A 23,615-nucleotide genomic window follows, 5' to 3' on the forward strand; every position below is an offset into this window, starting at 1 on the left:
TTTAAATGCAGGGCCTAGGCCTACTAGAGATGAAGGTGGCATTAAACCTTCCAAATCAAGTTACAGGTGTTATGCATGTGTTAAGTAACACCCGAAACAAAAATTAGTAACACCCATAACAGCTCTAAGAGTGTTAAATAAGATTCCAAAATGCCATGTAATGGTATGATATCGTAAAACATGTGCATAACCTCACTTTTACAGAAAGGCATTGTACAGAACAAATTTACTAGATTACAAATTAAACTTTTGTATCTTTTTTGTTATGGGTGTTACAAACTGCATATATTATAAAACTAACAAAATAAAGAAATGCAATTAGCTCATCACAACAAAACGAATTATTATGAGCTACAACAATGTTGACTTCAATATTCTTTGCAACAATAGAACAATCAGCCATAGATGACACAACTAATACTCATCTGGAAATAGCATAAAACATACCTCTCTGTGGTGCCATAGAGTAGTGCACTTTAAACACTTAGTGAAGGTAGAAATGTAATTTTTTCATATTCATGATTATTTTGCAATGAATCGGCATTTTTAAAGTTGTATTTGTAATATTGTCATTTTAATTTTTCTGTCACAAAATCTCTTTAATGTGGAATGACCCAGATGTTAAAACTTGATGGTAATCAAGAATCAGAAGTTCCACAGCGCATTGTATAGATTGCAGTATAAGTGTATGTTTTTCTTCAGTGAGTAGGTATAGATTCCAGAGTATCAGTGCTTACTGTGCTTACTCTAAATTGAGGATACAGCTGTGAATGAATGCAGATGAAGAAAGGTTCAAAGTAAGACCTATGTTAAAAATGCATATTCACTGGTTGGCGAACATCATTTGCGCATCAGCCTGAAATTAAGTAACACGGCAAACAAAGTGTTGAATAAAATGTTTGGTTTTATTCAGTAATTTCACTACAGTGTATTGATTGCTTTAATTAATCATAATGTTGAAGTTAGTGTACACACAAAAATTACATGTCTTCCATAATTCTCTTAGTGGCACAGTATACCACAAGCTTGTATTACAAAGGAATGGCAGCAACAATTGATACTATTTGGTTTCCATTGAATGTGATTTTAAGATTGAATGTTGTCTCCTCATAACCTGAGAATTGTGAATGAATTGATATCACTGAACAGTCTTTTCCTCATCCACTGTTGTGTGTGTCCTGTGTAATCAACCATTTTCTGCACCCAGTAGGGGAGTGAAAATACTGCCTTTGAGTTGTACCTCATGGTAAGAATGGAAATTAAGTAAGACTGTTTTTATCTGATTGCTTGTTTTTCAGATTTGTATAAGTGCAGCTATGGACCAGAAGCCACCTGTTTCGATGAAAAAAGAGGAAACAGATGAAGTACCAGCTGAGCCAGGCTCCATGGTAAGTGGCTTACTTGTACTTCTCATGAATGTTTCATTAATCTATTTGTGCAGTATGGTGTGTGAATACATGCAATTTGTGTCATACTACTGGAACCACGAGTAATATAGTCTACTAAAAAACCAATGTTTTTCAGTGTTAAACATGACATTTTTCACGGTTGAAATGAGCTTTGTGTTGAATGTCACATGGAATTGAGGCAACGGTTACAATTTAGTGTTCAATAAACAGGGAAAATATGTTGTCCCTCATAAAATTTTTACAATTATTCGGGCTGCTGGCTAAAGTGGTGAAATACAGCATGTGTCGGCAGGACATACAGTTGGCAAAAGTTACAGCATCTCAGACCAGGGGTTGCTACATGTGGCGGTGCCATAGAGACAACGGGTCATCAGAAGCGTCCGATCCCGCGCGTCGGCTTTGACCCATGACGTAAGGGTGTTGTCGTGTGTGACGTCATGATGGTGCGGAGTTTGGTTTGTGAGTGAGGCGTGTTTGTAGATTTCGTCGTGTTGTGCTCTCTGGTGGTATGTTCAGGGTTTTCGTTTGTGTGGTGTAATGGGCTCAGTTTGCTTTTGCTCATTATCCAGAATTGTTAGTGTCGGCTGTGTTTTAGTGGAATTCATTTCAGTGAGTTAATGATTTTGTGTGAAGGTTAATTTAGTGTTGTTCACTGTACATCGTGTGGTAATTTTACTAAAATTAATCTGTTGTTGTTTATGTTCTTCAATGGATGTGACGGATAAAATTAAGAGTGCGCAGGTCATGGGAAGTGTTCGATCCCAATGTGTGGCTGTGTATGTTGATATTGGTATCGAGAGATGTTTTTGAGCTATATAGGCCAAGGGAAGTGTTTGATCCTAATTTATGAGATTGGGAGCTGCTGTTGAGCTATATAGGTCAAGGGAAGTGTCCGATTCCAGATGATACTGTGTTTAGTGGTATTTGGGGAGTTTTGTGATGTCTGTTTCTTTCGTTGTTTTGTGTGGTTTTGTATGGGGGTGGGTGTCTAAATTTGTTTATATTTAGTTTGCCCCCACCCAAAAACCCCTTATTTCCAGTGCTTGCCCCATTAGTGTCATTATGCTTTTTGTGGAAACTGTGTGTGTTTGTTTTTCGATGCATTTTGGCCCTCATAATGTGTACGTACCATACTGGAATCGTGGTTTATGGTCGTTTCCGCCATATTTGTGACGTCATGGGTCCAAGCAGACGGGCGGGATCGGACGCTTCCGTATTTCCGAGACAACCTATGGTGGTCCATAAGCCATGGTACCTGTTTCGAAGGTCTAGGTTGGACATGAGAGAGATTGTGTTGATGATGGATGTGTTATTTTTGTTATAGATCCTCCCACAGTTTTTGTGCACATGACACTGGTGTGAGAGAGAGGATGGTTTTTGACTGGTTTTTGTTTTGTAGCGAAGTTTGTTCTGAATATATTAAGTACAGGGGTAAGTTGGGTGGGCGTGAGGTGGTGGTGGTGGTGGTGGTGGTGGTGGTGGTTGACGGGTTGCAGTTTGGGAAGAGGAAGTATGGGAGGGGTAAGTATCTGGTTGGTTTATGGGTGTGGGGGACTGTTGTATCCGGGGATGGTTTTTCAGTGTGTGTTTGTAGGGGTTTGGAAGGGTGCATGAAAAGGGAATTGGTGGGATTAATTGAGAAGTGTATAGAGGAGGGTAGCACAATCGTTTCCAATGCTTTTTCATCTTATGGGGTTGAGCGAGAGGGCTATAATCATTTAGTTGTTAACCATAGTTTACAATTCAAGAATTATGAGACTGGAGCATGTAGAAATACGATAGAGGGGTTGGGGGGCGGCGATTAAGTCGGTTATTGGGAGGGGGAAGAGGTGCTCCTCTAACCTTCGGTCTCATTTAGATGAGCATTGTTGCGGAACAGCATCCCTGCGGACTATTGCATGTTTCGGTTTTTTTTTTTAAGGGCAATTAGTAAAAGAAGGGATCGGTTAGTAGGACATGTTCTGAGACATCGAGGGATCACCAATTTGGTATTGGAGGGCAGCGTGGAGGGTAAAAATCATAGAGGGAGACCAAGAGATGAATACACTATGCAGATTCAGAAGGATGTAGGTTGCAGTAGGTACTGGGAGATGATGAAGCTTGCACAGGATAGAGTAGCATGGAGAGCTGCATCAAACCAGTCTCAGGACTGAAGACCACAACAACAACAACTAGTTAAATGAATATGTACTGTAAATGTAATGTATTGGGTATATATGGTTGGTTAAGGTGGTGTTGTGAGGGTGGGCGGCTGGGGGGGGGGGGGGGGGTGTAGTTGTTCGTAATGTTTGCGGAGGTAGGTGGGTGGGGGCTGGTTGTTGTTTTGTGATTATCTTGTGAAGGATCTACTTTGTTGCAGTTTTTGAGTTATAGTGTGTGATTGAGATTTGTTTATTTTTTGGTTTTTACTTGTTGATGGATATTTGATTCTTGGGGCAGGGTGGAGGTTGGTTGTGGGTGGGGGGGGGTTGGTTGTGGGTGGGTTGGGAGTTTCTTTTGGTTGTTTTTTGTTTTGTTTGTGTGTGTGTGTGTGTGTGTGTGTGTGTGTGTGTGTGTGTGTGTGTGAGAGAGAGAGAGAGAGAGAGAGAGAGAGAGAGAGAGAGAGAGAGAGAGAGAGAGAGAGAGAGATTGTGGTGGCTGACCTAGTGTGCAGCGCCAGAACTTTTTGTGTTAAGTAGTCATTCTTTTGGGTATATTTTTCACGTGTTATGATGGTTTGTGGGATATTTCTGTGTTGTTTGCTTGGTAGTATTGGTTTTTTGGTATAGTGAGCTGCTCTTGACCCATATGGGGTACTCTACTGGGTATAAAGCAAATGGTCACTGCTTTTTACTTCGGTGGCCATTTCCTGTGCCTGTTCAGTGTAGTGGAAAATTTGTCTCAATTTTTTGGGTTAGTATTACAATAACCATTGGTTCCATTCACTCCTTTGTTCACCAGACCCATATAGGTGAAGGGAAGAGTCTGATTCCAATGTGTTGTCGTCGTTAAGGGGGTTTCGCTATCGTGAGCTGATGCTGACCTATGCAGTGTGGTCCATTGATCGTGACCGGGCCAAATATCTCAAAAAATAAGCGTCAAACGAAAAAACTACAAAGAAAAAAAATTGTCTAGCTTGAAGGGGGAAACCAGATGGCACTACGGTTATCCCACTAGATGGGCTCCCATAGGTCAAACGGATATCAACTGTGTTTATTTTAAATACGAGCCCCCATTTTTTTATTACATATTTGTGTAGTACGTAAAGAAATATGAATGTTTTAGTTGGACCACTTTTTTCACTTTGTCATAAATGGCGCTGTAATAGTCACAAACATATGGCTCACAAATTTAGACGAACAGTTGGTAACAGGTAGGTTTTTTAAATTATAATACAGAATGTAGGTATATTTGAACATTCTATTTTGATTGTTCCAATGTGATACATGTACCTTTGTGAACTTATCATTTCTGAGAATGCATGCTGTTACAGCGTGATTACCTGTAAATACCACATTAATGCAATAAATGCTCAAAATTATGTCTTGTCAACCTCAGTGCATTTGGCAAAATGTATAACGACATTCCTCTCAACAGCGAGTAGTTCGCCTTCCGTAATGTTCGCACATGCATTGACAATGCACTGACGCATGTTGTCAGGCATTGTCGTTGGATCACGATAGCAAATATCCTTCAACTCTCCCCACAGAAAGAAATCCAGGGACGTCAGATCCGGTGAACGTGCAGGCCATGGTATGGCGCTTCGATGACCAATCCACCTGTCATGAAATATGCTATTCAATACAGCTTCAACCACATGCGAGCTATGTGCCGAACATCCATCATGTTGGAAGTACATCGCCATTCTGTGTCATGGAGTGGAACGTCTTGTATTAACATCGGTAAAACATTACATAGGAAATTGGCATACATTGCACCATTTAGATTGCCATCAGTATAATGGGGGCCAATTATCCTTCCTCCCACAATGCTGCACCATACATGAACCCGCCAAGTTCTCTGATGTTCCACTTGTCGCAGCCATCGTGGCGTTTCCGTTGCCAAATAGTGCATGTTATGCCAGTTTACATTACCACTGTTGGTAAATGACACTTCATCGCTAAATAGACTGTGTGCAAGAAATCTGCTGTCGTCCCATAATTTCTCTTGTGCCCAGTGGCAGAACTGTACACACAACACAACACACTTCAATTTGGAGCCTGCTAGTGCAGAGGGTTGCATTTTGTGTCAGCAATGTGGAAGAGTTGACAGAGTAATATGCATGACAAGTAATATCACAATTGATATTGAGAACAGAATAAAAATTTTGGAGGCATTACTTCCCAGTACACACTTCTAATAAATAGATACCTTTGACCATTCCCTCCAGAGTTGTGGCATGGTTCCCTTGGCTTTGGCAGCATACATTTGGAAGCCATAATACTGAATGCATATTCACTGATCAGCCAGAACATAATGACCACTGCCTTAGAGTGTCCTCTGGTGAGGAATGATTGCTAGACACACACACACACACACACACACACACACACACACACACACACACAGTGCATGTAGTATCAGCGAGCTTGCTGTCTGTGTTTATGATGGGGAAGGTTCGCAATGAATTTGAGTTTGACCTAGGGCAGATACTGATTGCCTGGAGGCTCGGCACAAACGTTTCAGAAATTGTACAGTGTATTTAGTGTTTGAGGAGTGCTGTGCTGAGTGTCTTCAACACGTGGTGAAACTAAGGTGAAACCACATCCAGACATTGTGGGGTTGGGTAGCCGCTCCCCATGACATGGTGAAATATAACAGGTGGCAAAATGAGGCAACATAATGCACTGTGTCACAAAGTCAAGAGTGTAATATTGGTTTGAGGAACACTGGTGATTTCCAGTCGATGTACTGGTTCCCTAACTCACCAAATCTGGGCCGGATCGAACACTTTGGGGATGTCATAGTACATGGTATCAGAGCTCATTGGCCCCACCCCTTCCTCAGAATTTATGAGAATTAGGTGACCTGTCAGTACAGATGTGGTACCAACAACCCTACAGTGACCTACAAAGGCTTCATTGCTTCCACACCACAATGTGTTCCTATCATTCTGTGCAAAAGTTGGGCACTCTGGCTTTCAGGAAGGTAGTCATGATGTTCTAGCAGATCAGAGTGGCAGTTACCATTATTGAAAGACGATGCTTTTTTGGTTGTGGTGGTGGTGATAGTATCATTGTTATCATTATTTGTATTATTATATTCATATTATTATGTGCAGCTAATTAATAGAAAGATAAATTAATAACACCATTTTTGTTGTATTCTTGCTATCTCCTGCCAACTATCTATCTCCAATGCATCCTCTTTGCCTACGCCATGCCGCCTTATTATTTCATTGATTCTGTCTTTCCAAAACTTAAGTGGTCCACTGTGTTTCTGTCAGCAAGGTAGTTTCCAATAAACTATTCTTTGGCCAACAATTGTCTAACATTTTCAACAAATGTCCATACCAGTTTAATGATTTTCTTTCTATGTTGTCGCTGTTTCATTTGTCCTCATTTCAGCTCTTACTTCAGCATTACTGGTTTTTTCAGTCTTGATACGCTGGTGCTCCTTCATAAGTAATACATTTCCAGGACTTTGTCTTCTGTTGAGACCAACATGTAAAACCCATGGTTCTGGTCGATAGCATAGGACTGGTTTAATCTTTCTATTAGGAATGTTCTTGTCCCACCAAAACGAATTAATGGCAATGGAATAGTTGTAAATAGTTTGCCAAGGTAGGGTGTATGTGCATTTTTTAAATAGTTTTGCCATAAATAAGTGTTCAGGGAAATAAAAGGTTTTGATGTTGCTGTTGTCTGATTCAGATATTACAATGGTAATGAGTGACAAATGCAAGACATTTCAGTACCTGATCCCCTGCACAGATGCCTTACAAATGGCAAAAGTGACAGGATTATCATGAATGAGGAAAAAATGGAGAGGGTAAACTGAAGTTGCTTTGTTAAAATTAAGTGACAGTGAAGTTTTAAACATTATATACTGACAGTAGGTGGGCAGAGTACACATTGTTGGACCAGGAGCAGCCAGTGTAGCAAACCACATGAACAGACGGAAGCATTCAAGGAACTGTGAGGGAATAACCTGAAATATATTTAAATGTTCAATAATTACAGGAGTCACAAGAACACTGTGGAGTCATTTTCAGGATTGCAGAACACAGTACCTGCTAAACCAAAAAATTTTATCCCATACTTTGCCTTCAGTGTGAGTAACTAGTATTCTTACAATATCACAGGGAGAATTAGAAACATCATATGGTCCTTTAGGTTGTTTTCCACAATATAGTTCAATATTACAAGCGAATAATGTTCTAGCATCTGCTAAACCAAAAGTTTTTACCCGTACTGTGCTGCTTTGTTTGGGAAATGCTGAACAAAAGAACAGTGACCCCGGAAAGTTTGCAGCATTTCGTCTACTGTCACAAATTGTCCTACACTATATGCATTCTTGCATTTCACCACAAAAGCTTCCAATATTTGCATTATTGCAGCAAGTTCATCAGGTACTCTTCTTTCTTGCCTTATACTCTAGTTGACAAAATCCATCCTGGATTTTCCATTGTTTGATTACAATATTGCTTTCCACACAGAAACACACAGTAAAAGAAAATTCTTCACACAAAGATATTTATGCACCTGCTAATAATGCTGCTGCAGAAGTGCTGTACTAGTTACGCACACATTATAGCACCCAATAGCTTTCATTTACAGCAAATGCAATGAGAATTCTTCAGTTAAGTGGCCAGAAAAATAAATTTGGGTGGCACTGTTTTTGTAAGGATAAACTAGTGATACTAGACATGCTGAATTCGGGACAAGAATTTCAGAAAAATCGTGGAACATACATGGATGTAATGAGAGGCCACTGAAAGCTAAAACTGTACCAAGAGTGTGACTCCAACTTTAAACCACATGATTAGGAAGAGTGGAAAGTAAATGGCTGTGAATTTGTACTCTACTGCGTATAAAGCAAGTGGTACCACCATTAGACTGTTTTTTTTATTTGCAATGGTACATTTTCACTATCATGATTTTGGCTTTAAAGTGCCATTATCAAGTGTTTCAATGTTATACAGTGCCTAAGATGGCATACTGTCATATTTAAAATACACTATTAGACACATTGTCTAATGGTCAGTATTTGTGGTAGTAGGCAGTAGGCTTTTACCAGAAATATGTTTCTAATAGTTTATTTTAAATATGACAGTATGCCATCTTAGGCACTGTATAACATTAAAACACTTGATAATGGCACTTTAAAGCAAAAATCATGACGTGTAAATGTGATACTGCAAATAAAGTCTAATGGCGGTACTGACTTTAAAGAAATATATTATGACTGTTGCCCCACATTATGAAAAAATATTATATGATAGGACTGCTGCTGATCTCTATATGTGAAAGTGATTTGGTGGACAGGGTGGGCAGCAAACTGTGGGTACTTGCTGATGATGCAGTTGTGTATGGTAAGATGTCGAAGTTGAATGGCTATAAGATACAAGACAACTAAGACAAAATTTATAGTTGATGTGATGGATGGCAGATAGTTCTAAATATGGAAAGTTGTAAGTTAATATGGATGAGAAGGAAGAAAAAACCTGTAATGTTCGAATACAGAATAAGAATCTTTATTAGCCATTCAGTATTGGTAGTGTTCTGCTTGAGGCAGTTGTCATTTATATATCTGGGCATAAAGTTGCAAAGCAATATGAAATGGAACAAGCATGTGAGAACTGTGGTAGGGAAGATGAATCGTTGATTTTGGTCTGTTGGAAGAATTTTAGGAAAGAGTGGTTCACCTGTAAAGCAGACCACATATAGGATGCTGGTAGGACCTATTCTTGAGTGTAGCTTGTGTGTTTGGGACTCGTAATGGGTCAGATTGAGGTAATACATGGAAGCAATTCAGAGGCAGGCTGCTAGATTTGTTACCAATAGGTTCAAACAATATGTAAGCATTAAAGAGATGCTTTGGGAACTCAAATGGGAATCTCTGGAGTGAAGGTGATGTTCTTTTTGAGAAACATAATTGAGAAAGTATAATGAACGAGCATTTGAATCTGATTGCCAAACGATTCTACTGCTGCCAACATACATTGTACAGAAGGACCACGAAGATACAGTATGAGTAATTTGGGCTCATATGGAGGCTTATAGTGCAGATTATTGTTTTTCACTTATTCTGTTTGGGAGTAAAGGAAATAACTAGTAGTGGTACAGGGTACCTTCCACCACACACCATATGGTTGCTTGCAGAGTATCTATGTAGATGTAAATGCAGATGCCATACAGTGAGCCTTTCTGTGACTTTTGGAGGATTGCTAGAGGTGCAAGCAAACCCATATCATTATTTTTATTTGTACAAATTTAGGACAATTTCACAGTTAAATTCAGGTGTAAAATAAGTAATTTTATAATTGATAAAGCATCCATAATCCACTACATCAGTACCATGGCTGTAGTATTGGGGAGGAGGAGAAAGTTGTCATGATGGAGGAGGAGAAAGTTGTCATGATATTTCACATTTTATTTTTGTACAATAAATATATGCCATTGTTTTATTGTTTGGCATAATGATGAAACTTTTATTTAAGGAAAAATAGTTGAGTATTGGACATTTCCTGGGTATTTAGTTACTCCAATTCCAACCTCCTGCACCCATATTCTCTGTCCATCTGCTACTCTCTCTGTCTATCTGCCCCCAGGGGGCTCACAACTCTTTTGTTAGTACGTGACTGGCTAGCAGCCTTTGTAGCATTACTTTTCTTTTACAGCAAGTGTACACTTCCACAATCCATTTTCCCCTCTGCTTCTCCATCACATGGGTTTCTTGGTGCAGACCCTGCTTGCACCTGGTTTATGATTGGGACGTGAGTTTCCACTTCTGGTATTTTCTACAACTGTTCATTAAATAAATACATGGTGCCCATTGTTGAATTTGACCTGCTAAAATTTCTAAAATTCTCCAGAAGTGTGGATCATGAAAAGGAGATCACCCAATGCTGTTTATGCTCCAGCTTTGCACCTATGCCTTTAATAAGGTAATATAGCCAAAACCAAGCATGGTAGCCATTCTGTGGTGGTGGTAGGGGCATGAAATACCTGCACAGTGGTAGCCACCTGACCAGGCAGGTATCACACTGTTGGTGCTTGAACTGAAAACTCCCCCTGTATGCCAAGGAGTATGTGCTCATGATGTCAGGAGCACAGGGACTCCGAGCAACAGATTACTGGCCAGGTAGCCATTGCCTAGGCTGGGTGGCACCCATAGGGAGAGCCCATGTTCGGGGTGGGTGGCGCCATGCTCTTACAATCTGACGATGAGCTCCGCGTGATCCTGCAGTGATGGGGTGTACACTTTGTCCATCGTGTACATAGGGGGCCAAAGGACAATAGGGTTGCTGCCAGAGCCTTCATCTTTGCCTCTGAGGGTAATTCATTGCCTGAAAAGGTCAAAGTGATGGTATACCAATGTGGTAGGAAACCATATGTTCTCCTCACCCCCCCCCCCCCCCCCTTAATGTGCTGTTTCAAGTGGCTGAAATGTATCTACATATTTTCGCATTGCAGCATGTGCCCTGTTTGTAGAGATTGTGGACTAGTGCTCTCCTCTTCCTGCTTTCCTCACATGTACTTTGGGATTGATGGCCTCCTGTCCACTTGGTACATTGGACTCCACCTCCCAGCTGGAAACGAATCACCGCCCTCCAGCTTACATTGCTAGGAAGGGGTCTCTCAGAAATTTCCTTCCAAGATTTTTGCCAGTCTAGAACCTGACACTAGTCAGTTGCTAAAGGAGCCACAGGCTGCTGGTAACAGGGCTTCAGTCATCATTTTTATGTGAAACTGATTCAGAGAAGCCCTTATCATCAAAATCCTCTAAGGGGAGGAAAGACAAGGAAAATTTCTCCAAGGAGAAGGACCGTCCTGTGGCCCCCATGCTACAACATGTCTGTTCATTTCCTTTGGCCAAGGTGGAGTTTCCAGCAGCCTCTGATGCCATAGTTCACACCACACAATGGAACCTGGAACCTATATATGGGTGTAAATAGCCTCCTTGGTCCCTTCATGGGCTCACAGCATGTCAACAACATTATTCTCCAGGGGAATTGTTTCGGTTTTTCCACTACCTGCCAGAGCTACATCTTTTAAGCACTTCCCCTGGCTTCTGCACTGCCCTTCAGGAGATTTTGTTTCTAATAGCGTGGACCTTGGCCCTTTGTGGATACTGGGGATATTATGATTATCAAGCTACCTACAACAGGGGGTCTGGAGGAGTTAGCCCATATGTTCTAGACACTGTGTAGTGAACTAGATTTCAACCCCAATTACCCGTTGTGGGGTGGAATCATGATCACTGTTCATGGTTAAGACCTTGCAAACTTACTGGCCTTATTTGATTTTTGCCCTTTGAATGCTGGTACCCCACACACTTTAGTGTCGGGCGCGGAACTTTCTTGGCCATTGACATTTCCATTTGAAGTTCTTTCCTTCTCCCATCCATCCACAGGAAAGTCCACAATGACCTGTGTGGAGTCAGCACTTCCTGATTTTTCCTGTCGCTCCTCAGCAACACTACCCTGGATGCCTGCCCAGACGAGCACTGAGGTGCTTTTGCTTCTGGTGTCCCCCTTGACTCCGCTCCGTGTGGAGATACCATTGAGGCAGTCCAGAATACAATTACTTCCTTTGTTTTGGCAGCTGATTTTGCGATCTCCTGTTCCTCAGGCATGGCCTGACACAAGACAATACCTTGGTGGTCATCAGAAATTGCAAAAGCCATTAGAGATTGTAGGCAATCTCTACAGTGTCACAAGCAGCACCCATCGATGAAGTATATCATTGCCATTAAATGGCTGTGTACCCTTGTCAGCCACGTGATAAAATGATGGAAACAAGAATGCTGGAATATTAAGTTTCAACCACTGGACAATGTACCCCTCCCTCTCAGGTTTGGGCTAAGATCAGAGGTCTCTATTGATACCAGACACCTGTAGTTGTACTTGTTATTGCCTTGAATGGTGCTGCCTCCATTGATGAGGTGTCGCAGAACGTTTTGCTGTGCATTATGCCCATACCTTGCATCTGAGAATTAGCCTGTAATGTTCTAAAATAGTGGTTGGAGAGAAAGCAATAATTTCATACTATATGCCACCTGGAGCCGTATAACGCTCCATGCAATGAGGGGGAATTCATCAGTGCCCTAGCCCACTGTCCTGATACAGCCCAGTGGCAAACCGCATTCACAACCAAATAATAAACCACCTATCAGTGGACTGTCAATGTCTTATACGTGCCATCTTTAACTGTATCTGAAGTGAGGGTGAGCTCCCCTCACAGTGACGAGAAAGAATCACTGTTCCAGTGCTCAAACGGAGTAAGCACCATCTAGAGAGGGACAGTGATCACCAAATAAGTCACACCAATGTTATCTGTAAGTTGCTTGAATGCATGCTGAGCCGGCGGCTGTGTTGACTCCTTGAGTCTCGGGGTCTTCTGGTTTAGTCTCATGTTGGTTTTTGCCATGTCCTTTCCACCACTGATAATGTGGTTTACCTGGAGTCTGCCATCTGAACAGCTTTTGCCTTACATCAGTGCCTTGAAGTCATATTCTTTGACCTGCAAAATGCTTGGGACACCACATGGTGATATCACATATTTGATACCTTACACTAGTGGGGTCTCCAGGGTATGCTCCTGATTTTTATCAAGAATTTCCTGTTGCCCCAGATGTTCTGGGTTCGAGTTGGTGCTTCTAACTCAACCCCCCCCCCCTCCCCTCCTGCATATACAACAGAAGGGGATATCTCGGGGCGGTATATTGTGTGTCACTCTCTTTCTAGCAGCCATCAATGTCTAGCAGCAGCTGTGGGGTCCTCAGTATCACCCTCCTTGTACGCTGATGGCTTTTGCCTCTAGTGTTTATTCCTCTAGTGTGGATGTTGCTGAACATGCCAGCAAGGCACCATACAAAAGGTGCACTCATGGGTCCTCACTCATGGTGCTCAGTTCTCAGCCACCAATACTCACATCATGCACTTATCTCTATGCTGTGCCATTCATCCACAACCAGAATTTTACTTTGATGACCTACTACTCATTTTGGTGGAGACTTACAGCTTTTTAGGACTAGTTATTGGTTTGTGGTTGGCATAGTTTCCCCATCTTCGCCAGTGTAAGTGAAAGTGCTGGTTTCACCTCAATACTCTTCGCTGCTTTAGTAACACAGGCAGGGGTGCAGATTGCACAACTGTTCTGCACCCTTACAAAGCCCTGATACAATCCTGTCTTGATTATGGACGTCTGGCATACTGTTTGGCATCACCCTCAGCATTGCAGATACTGGATCATTGCAGGGTTTGACTTGCAAGAGAAGCCTTTTGAACTAGTCCTGTGACCAGCTTACTCATGGTGGATAGGGTCCCTCCATTGCAGATCAGGTGCCAACAACAGCTTGTCAACTATGCTACCCATGTTTACAACTCCCCGAAGTGTCCAAACTACTGTCCTCTCTTCCCAAAAACGGAAATCCACATCCCGCAATGGTGACCCGGATCAGGGATTATGATCACAATCCACATCCAGGCCCTCTTATGTACACCTCTGTGGTGCATCCCTTGGTCACAGCTATGTCTTGATCTATCACAAGGTCTGAAAATCCACATCCAGGCCCTCTTATGTACACCTCTGTGGTGCATCCCTTGGTCACAGCTATGTCTTGATCTATCACAAGGTCTGAAAAACTTGGTCTCTCAAGGCCTTCCACCACAAACTTTTCTCTGTCCTTTGTGCACCCTGGTGATCAGAAGTAGTCTATACTGGTTGCTCGATGACTGCTGGTCACATGGGCGTTGCTTATACTTGCATAGGACATACTGAACTCCGTTTCTTGCCTGATAGCTGTAGTGTTGTGACTGCGATGTTGGTAGCCATCACTTTTGCTCTTGAGCATATCCATACCTTAACCGATAGGTCCTTAACCCATCTGCAGTGATTGCTTCAGAAGTTTGCAAGCCTCCAACCAATATTACCCTCACCATCTCTTGGTCATTGCTATCCAACGTTCCCTGTATGCCCTCGAACAATATGGACTCACAGTGACTTTTGTTTGGACTCTGGGTCACATTGGGATCTCGGGGAATAAACTCGCTGATAGCCTGGGCAAGCTGGCTACCAATAAACTGACTTGAGATTATTGTTGTGAGAGCAGACCTCCAATCAGTATGAGACCATGAAGTTTTAGGAATTTGGAAAATGGAACGGATTATTGTGACTTATAAAACAAACTACGGTTGATGAAGGAGATAATGAATCTGTGGAGATCCTCTATGCAGGCCTCTTGCAAGGATTCTGCTGCAATTTGCCAGCTCTGCATCAGCCATACATGGCTGACTTATGGCCATCTTCTCCAATGTGAGGACCCACCCCACTGTCATGGTTTGTATTTGACAGTGGTCCACGTTTTGCTGCTGGACTGTCACAACTCTTAATCTCCCTGACTTGCTGTCCCTGTTATTAGATGATGCATCAGTGGCTGACTTAATTTTATGCTTTATTCAAGAAGGGGACTTTTATCAATCTCCTTAAAGGAGCGCCGTGTAACTTTACGACCCACTGAGGTGTTGGCAGAACACAATATTGCCTGCTACACCCAGAACGGGCTGTGGCTATCTGGTCTTGCAGGGTGTATATGTGGAAAAGGATAAAAAATTCCCGGGTTCTTCCCGATTAAGAAATACACTTTCTCCTGGGTGAAAATACACTTTTTCCATGTTAAGTGACAGTATCCTTTCCTGTGGAATCGGAAAATGTATCAATCCTTTGAATGGTGTAGGATCTCCCACCCCTTTAGGAAACAAACCCCAGAAAAAAAATGCGTTTTCGAAATATTTTTGATTTGCAGCAACATGTACGCTGCGTATTTTCGTATTACAAATGTATATACTCGAATTCCACCAGATACAGAACGTTAATTTCTGAAGCTTTGAAATAGAGATCGCGATGTGCTTTTCTAAGCCAGTCATAGCTCATGTCACATGATCTCGCCTGCTGATGGTAGCAAATATTCATCGCATTTACATGGGGCACCCAGAACCTGATTTTTTAAACTGGTCTCCCAATACTGCTTCTGGGTGATCATTTAAACACTTCAAAAACGATTCTGGATATCTTCTTCTGTTTGCCAGTTTTCCAATTTTGCAATCGATTTTCGCTCCCATGTAAATGCAGCTCCCATGTAAATGTGCGCGGGCTGCAAGTTTTCGTCTTGTTTTAAAAAATTTTGCTAATATTGATGGAATGGCTTTTTGTGCAGTGAAGGATAAGTAGAAATAGTAGACTGAGGCTGTTAATACCTCGTCTAATTGAAGAGAAATAGCAATTGCGCCGAGTAAGGCAAACTACATCTGCTGATTTCCAGGCACCGTAGTTAACTGGGCTAGCAAATATGCTTCAGACAGCGAAAAGCGGTTTCCAAAATTCGGTTTTCATCTTTCAAAAGATGTGTCGCATGTAAATGTAGTGATCGGAGCATAGGACGCGTGATGTAGTCAGCCTATAGCAACATCACTGTTAAGTAGTGGGAACACACAAATAGAAAAAGTTAATGGTAAAAATAATGTACATAGTGTAGCTACAAGAAAAGCCAAGCTTTCACACATAATATTTGTAGTTTGTACATTGTTACACTTCGATACATCACACAAATGTCCCAGTAAAATTTTAAGTAATGACGTAAATGTCTGGTCTTCTGGGCTCGAAATTCTTGGCCCTCAAAGTATTAAGCATTAAATGAGAATCAAACGCTTTGCGATTTTAAAAATTCGAAGCACCTTTGCACACATAACATAACTCATATTGTGTAAAATGAAACGTACTTTGAAAGTAACACTTTTCAAACTACCAATCGAATTATTTTCCCGTGACCTATTAGAATTCGTTTCAGCAGATGTCAGAAAACGGTGTTACTGTGCCTGTGCTGCTACTATGATGTAGGTAGTTCATATGTTCGTACTTATATAGCATTAAATGATCTTACGTTATGCCATAAACGAAACAGGACATCAGAGGATACCTCAAGAGCATCGGAATTTCATAAACGATAATAAAATACATAATTTGACTTACATATCACATTCATATCTCCAGACTAACAAAGACACACGCCCTAAGCTGATATTAAACTTTTCAGTGTGGTTTTTGGGATGCAAATTTTCTTGGAGTACCAGTACGGTATTACCTCATGTTTAGTTCTTTATTATGGCATAATGCCATATGTCCCAAAAGGTAAGAACGTGCACTTGAAATTCCACAGACAATTGGCACTAGCCAGTAGTGTTTCCAATAAATTGACTGCCTCTGAGGAAAAGATTAATCAAAGCCAATTTTTTTATCAAATGTGCAAAAATAACCTCAGTGTTCTGCAAGGCAATTAATTCCCAGCTGCCAAAAACATGGAAATAAAATAAAATCAGAAAACAAGCTAATACTATATTTTAACCTTCCATTATTATGTGAATGTATTTTAATTCACTTTATAGCTTTCGGCCACATAAATCTGTTTTGTTTTCATTTGACTTGAGAGCTGTAAACCAAGAGTATAAGAAAAACACTAAAAGTAAACATGGTTCACATGGAGACTAACCCTCGTCCCATTACAACTCGGACTGCTCTGCTCATTTGCAAATCTGGCAGCTTGGCCACGCAAAAAAAAATATTTCTGGGTAGCATCTGCCTGCTTGTTGCTACTGCTGGTACAGCTCATGTCTTGTTACCTTGGATACAGCTAATAGTCACACTTCACGTAGCCAGATGTTTGAGAAAGTACTGCTCATACATGACTCAACTACGTATGCCCATAAGCTCACTGGCAACTACTCAAATGAATCTAATGAAACTTGTGATGTCACACCCATCGGAAGCAGTTTGTTGTTATGAATTATTACATAGCATTCACCCTAAAGCATTTGACACATTTTGCTGCTTTCAAGCGCTTGTGTGTGCATTGTTTTTTGTTGTTTTTAAATGGCGCTTTTCCTTTGCAACTTAATTTTTTTTTCTTGTTTTAATTTTATTGCTGCAACATTACATTGTAGTAGTGGGCTAAAGTAAAATTCTTTGTTAGAGTATCACTTCTTACCAGTCAAAACTACAAAAATTTAATTGGAAAGGAAAACAATGAGAAATTCTCGGAATTCTAAAAAATTCCAGTGTTCTTCACAGTTTTCTTGCGGATGAAAAAATTCCTTGGTTTTTCCCAGATTTCCCTGTTGTCTCAGAGTGTATACACCCTGTCTTAGTGGTCCAGTCTGGTCCTCACCCTACCTGCTCTTTTCTTGTTTTTCCCCCTCTCACATGGTGTGTTAGACTTGTTCATAGTCTTTCCTAAGCACTTATTGTGTGGAGTACCTCTGGCCAGTGGCAGGGGCTGGGGGATGTATGCACCCCCAATGTATATGCTTTCAGGGGGCTTCCGGCTGCTCCCTTGATGGGGAACCTTGGTTGCCTTTCTTCCTTTGTCTCTCTTCCTGCTTTTTGTCCCTTAAGTCAGTTTCATCGACTTTAGTAGACCTTGGGGTTTTCTTTCTCTGGGTTTTGTGCAGTAGGCTCTCTCTTCTCTTCAGTCATTTGGACCTGTCTGTTCAAAGAAAAAAGGACTGATCATCTAGCAGTTCGGTCTGTCCAATGAACCAACCAACGACCTCTGTCCATCTGCTGTGCTCTCACTGTCCATCTGCTGTGCTCTCACTGTCCATCTGCTGTGCTCTCACTGTCCATCTGCTGTGCTCTCACTGTCCATCTGCTGTGCTCTCACTGTCCATCTGCTGTGCTCTCACTGTCCATCTGCTGTGCTCTCACTGTCCATCTGCTGTGCTCTCACTGTCCATCTGCTGTGCTCTCACTGTCCATCTGCTGTGCTCTCACTGTCCATCTGCTGTGCTCTCACTGTCCATCTGCTGTGCTCTCACTGTCCATCTGCTGTGCTCTCACTGTCCATCTGCTGTGCTCTCACTGTCCATCTGCTGTGCTCTCACTGTCCATCTGCTGTGCTCTCACTGTCCATCTGCTGTGCTCTCACTGTCCATCTGCTGTGCTCTCACTGTCCATCTGCTGTGCTCTCACTGTCCATCTGCTGTGCTCTCACTGTCCATCTGCTGTGCTCTCACTGTCCATCTGCTGTGCTCTCACTGTCCATCCGCTATGCTCTCAATGTCCATTTGCTTCTCTTTCCCCCTACCCCTGTTCATCTGCTATGCTCTCTCTGTCCATCTTTGCCAGTTCCCCCTCTCACTGTCCTTGTACCTCCCCCTCCTCTTTTTCATATTCCCACACCCACCTCCATAGGAGGTTGGTAGTACTTACCTTTTTAGTATTTTTGTCTAGATAGTAAGTTCTATGTATATCTAGGTTGGTTGAAGTCGATTCAGTGGTTTGGGAGGAAATGTGGAACCATATATCCACGCCCATAATATTTATGAATACTGTGTATATTGGTTGCTGCTTGGTGTGCGAAAAATAATTTTGGTTGTTATTTGGTGGACAATCTCTTACTGATGTGCCTGGCTTTCAGAGTAAACAAAGCTTTGGTTTCAAATATTTGAATTGTGGCATCCACATTTTCTGGCTGCCTGGTCATAACTGATGAATATGCATGATTTTGGCCTTGTCAGCTGCTACACGAGATCTGTTTGAAAGTATTCTCTCTCTCTCTCCCTCTCTCTCTCTCTCTCTCTCTCTCTCTCTCTCTCTCTCTCTCTCTCTCTCTCTCTCTCTCTCTCTCTCTCCAGGAGAGGGCCATGTAAGGAAAGGACACGAAAGCCTTAAATACAATTTTTTCCTTTTTTTCAGTTTCCTGAAGACCCAGTAATAATTGAAGAGCCTAGTGTTGGAGTAAAACAAGATTCAGAATTGAAACATGCGGATGTCTCTGATTTTCATGTAAGTTTTCACAGAAGCACTGTATTGTCCATAAGGTGTATTAAAAATGTTATGAAAGGAATATGGGACATTCAAATTAAATTATCATGGATGGTGAGCAGTTGTAACGTATGGTACCAGCTATTTTCAAGAATTTTGGAGGAATTTCAATTGACTCAAGTTAGATGTGTTACATGTATCCTGTTCCCACAGTATTCATGCTTTTACAAACTATTACTCTTTTATTAATGTTGTATTATGCCAGTATGTTATGAATGCCTTAAATACGTATTTGGTACCAATATAGCAAGGAAGACTTCCTCTTCGAAGTGATTGTTAATTTAGTTATCTGCCTCTGTGTCACAGTGCTATAACGGAAACTTGCAAGTAAGATACGTGGCGGGTGTATGTTTTAGACTTTGCAGTCACAATTCACTAAAGTATTTAAATCATCACTGAAATCCTGCATTCACTGTATGTAATTCCTTATGATTTTTCCGCAGTACATGACATAAATTTGCATTGTTTCCTAATAAACATGCACTGCAAATACGTGGTGTCAGAGGAGGAAGCTATGTAGATATCATTAAATTTGGAAAATGTTGATTGTAATCTATGGAGTGCATATTAATTTGATTAATGACCAAAAAGCATTCCTTTTATGAGTATATAGCTGGCAGATTATTTGCATCTCTTATATATGGGAGTGTGACCACCCAAGAGAGCAGGCCGTAGTGCTACTGAAATCAGAGTAGAGTATATGACAGGATAAGACAGACAAAGTATGCCAATATAACTCTTACACAATGGTGGATAGCAAAATGAGAGATATTAGAACTGATTTTGAAGCATTGTGACACTCCTTCTCCATATGAATCTCTGTAAAGCTGGATGATACTGATAAAAAAAGATTATTGATAGTTGTTTCGTACATACAGAAGTTAGCAAGCAGTTATAATTCGGAGATTGTTTTCTTCTTTTAGTTTGTTGAAGGTCCATTGGGAATCTCTTGGGTCACTGATTTTATCAAGGAGGATCCTGAACTAAATGTGGAAGTCAGTGTGAGTGAGAATATTGTAGGTATTCACATCTCTGGCACTCCATGCAGAGTCAGAAAAAAGTCTTCTGTTAATTGTGTAAAGTACAGGATGCATTGCAGTGGAATTGGCCCAGATTGCAAATTGTCTGGGCCGTATTGCTATATATAATTGTAGAGCATTCATGTACTCTTCCAATTGACTTGCATATCACCTATTATTTGCTGACTGTTGTGAACAGAAGCGGAAGAGGACTGGTGAATGGTGTAGTCCTATTTTCTGTAGCCCTTGTTGATACCAAATGTGTTTTAATGGCTATATGTGATGGATACATTAGCTTCACATTTGGACAAAGTGTAAATTCTAATAGTGTAAGTTATTTGAGAAATATTCCTCTTTCCAAGAACTTCTGTGTAAACAAATCAAAAGAATATCAGTCTTTCTTATATTATGTGCGAGTCATAACTATTTGTCAGTTAGTACGAAAAATTTTTTGCGTTTTGAAAAAAGAGCGAAAATTTGTATGTGTTAAATCGCCCTTGTTACCTTGGCCACAACCTATACATACTGTGGCTACTTCTGTGGTACCTCTTGTATTAGTAAGAATTTATTCAGTCTTTTTAATGTCAAATGCTGGGGCTTAATGATGCAGAAAATTGGGGCTGGCCATTTTGATACTGGCTGATGGCCAGCAAGATTCTGTATCATTTGTGGAATTAGTAATTTTACTAGCTAATTGCACAAGAAGCTAGATCAATAAATTTAAAGTCGTTGTTAATTGGACTCCTGGAGTGTGTGATTTACATTTTCTAAAAACCAGCAGAATTTGTTCCTACCTCAGATTTGCTCCTTCTGCATTAGACATTTGTTTGCCAGGCTTAATTTTGATGTGCATTCATGACAGTCTCATTTGCCTGTATGTTATGGTTTTCTAGATTGTAATTGCTGTTGTATGTGAAGGTGGCTTTAGTGAAGAAGATAATAACAAAAGAGACGCATCATCTAGGAAATGAAGTCAAGAGATTAGATTTTGGGATCAAGAAGTTGTATTAATTTTTGTCACTTGCATGCTGTTGAACAGTAATTCTCAGTTGTTTTAGTTTTTCTGAGGTTTTGGTGATCTTGCAGACCAATACACATGTACTACTAGCTGAAAGACGTTCTGCAATAAGATTCCAGCAGCTAGATGTGATTATAGGCTGATGTGGCATTGCTTGAAAGACTGAACATGGAGGTCAGTTTGTAATGGCATGGTTTAAGAAATGTAAGACCTCAGAAGTATTTCATATTTTGCAACGCTGGTTATAGCTGCCCAAGTCTGTGCCATCCACTAGTTGCATGGTAGGTTTAAGGCACTAGACTGCTGATGGTTGATTTTTTCCATGTTAAGAACTTTATTTGCTACAGTGACGATATGGAAAATAGAGGTTCCCAAATGGGTTTAGTGAGATGGAGAAAATCGTCTTTTGGAACCATCATGTATCATAAGGGAAAATGGGTGGCAGAAATTTGGGTTGGAAGCAGCTATTTCTGTGAAAGAAATCAGCAAGTGGATTATGATTACATTAGAGAAAAGTAGTGCAAGGACTCTGCAGTGTCTAATTGGACAACAGGTTGAGTATCAGACTGTTGTATGTTAAGATAAATGGGAGAGTTAAGACCTTGAGCCACTTCCAGGAGAACACAACTAATTTCAGAATGAAGTGTAACACAGTGGAGGGATATTGGAAAGAAATAGTGGGCTAGGGGTGAGGTAAAAGAGATCCCAATGTTCTGCAGAGTCATCAGGATGGTTTCATATTGAATAAACATGTAGTTAAGCATGGGTGTATCTTTCATTCAGTGATGTGGGCCTCTTCATGTATACCAGGTGTACCGGTATGAAATGAGCATTTTTTTGTGAAAATGAAATACTAATTTTGAATTGAAAACTAAAAACATTTCATTCAAAGTGCTGACCATTGACCATTGCTTTCTATACATTTTGACCACGTTTCTGGCAATTTGTGGACACCGTGCCAATAGAAATGTTCGTCTTTTGAAGCAAACCAATCAGTCACCCAATTTTCAACTTCTTCGTAGGAATCGAAGTGTTCCTCAGCCAATGCGTGTCCCATTGATGAAAACAAATGGTAGTCGGAAGGGGCCAAGTCAGGTGAATACGGCGGGTGGGGTAGCAGCTCCCAGTCAAGTGTTTTGTATCCTGAACCAGTTTTGCTTTGTGTGCAGGTGCATTGTCATGCAAAGAAATTGCTTTGCCATGTCTTCTGGCCCACTCTGGTCTCTTCTCGATCAATGCATAGTTCAAATTGATCATTTGTTGTCTGTAGCGATTAGTATTCACAGTTTCACTGGGTTTTAGAAGCTCATGATACACCACACCTTTCTGATCTCACCAAACACAGAGCATTATCTTCTTGCCGAATAGATCTGGTTTTGCAGTCGATGTTGATGGTTGTCCTGGATTAACCCATGATTTTTCCCATTTAGGATTCTTAAAATAAATCCATTTTTCATTGCCAGTAACAATTTGATGCAAAATTGATTTTCTTTCATGTCTTTGAAGCAAAATTTGACAAATGGTTTTTCGGTTTTCCATCTGTCTTTATTCAATTCATGTGGCACCCATTTTCCACACTTTTTTCCCATAGCTTTCAAACGGTCATAGATTGCTTGTTGTGCAAACATTTAGCATTGCTGCCATTTGATTCTGACTCAAAAGTATCAGCTTCATCCAATATTGCTTGCAATTCGGTGTCTTTGAACTTTTTTGGTGGTCTTCCACGTTCTTGATTTCTTACATCAAAATCATTATTTCTGAACTGTTGAAACCATCTTTTGCATGTTGCTTCTGATAGAGCATGATCACCATATACCTTGACAAGCATTCACTGTGACTCTGCAGCACTTTTTTTCAAATGAAAACAAAAAATTAATGCTTTCCACAAATCATCACTTTCTGGTACAAGATTCGACATTGTTAACATGATGAAAACATATGATGTTGTTTGTTCCATGACTTGATATATACTAAATATCTTTGACAGATGCCATACCAACTGTTGTGGCGTAGTAAGACAGCCACGCCACTCGGAAGTAGCCGAAAGGCACGCGTTAAACTCACGCAGGCTAGAGATAGGTCTGAAACAGGATACGTAATGAATGCTATAAAGAAAAGTACGTAGCTGCTGGAATACTTAACTTTA

General features: G+C 40.9%; 1 protein-coding gene across 2 annotated transcripts in view; it reads left to right on the forward strand.

The window, feature by feature from the left end:
- LOC124553715 (zinc finger protein 93-like) overlaps window positions 1–23,615 on the forward strand; it is a 70,560-nt gene that overhangs the window by 5,007 nt on the left and 41,938 nt on the right. For both annotated transcript variants that reach the window (XM_047127614.1, XM_047127615.1), the window contains exons 2-3: window positions 1,299–1,388; window positions 19,304–19,393. The gene's annotated coding sequence lies outside the window, so the exon portion shown is untranslated. The remainder of the gene's footprint in view (window positions 1–1,298; window positions 1,389–19,303; window positions 19,394–23,615) is intronic.

This window comes from Schistocerca americana, chromosome 11 (assembly GCF_021461395.2).
Source record: "Schistocerca americana isolate TAMUIC-IGC-003095 chromosome 11, iqSchAmer2.1, whole genome shotgun sequence".
Lineage (NCBI taxonomy): Eukaryota > Metazoa > Arthropoda > Insecta > Orthoptera > Acrididae > Schistocerca > Schistocerca americana.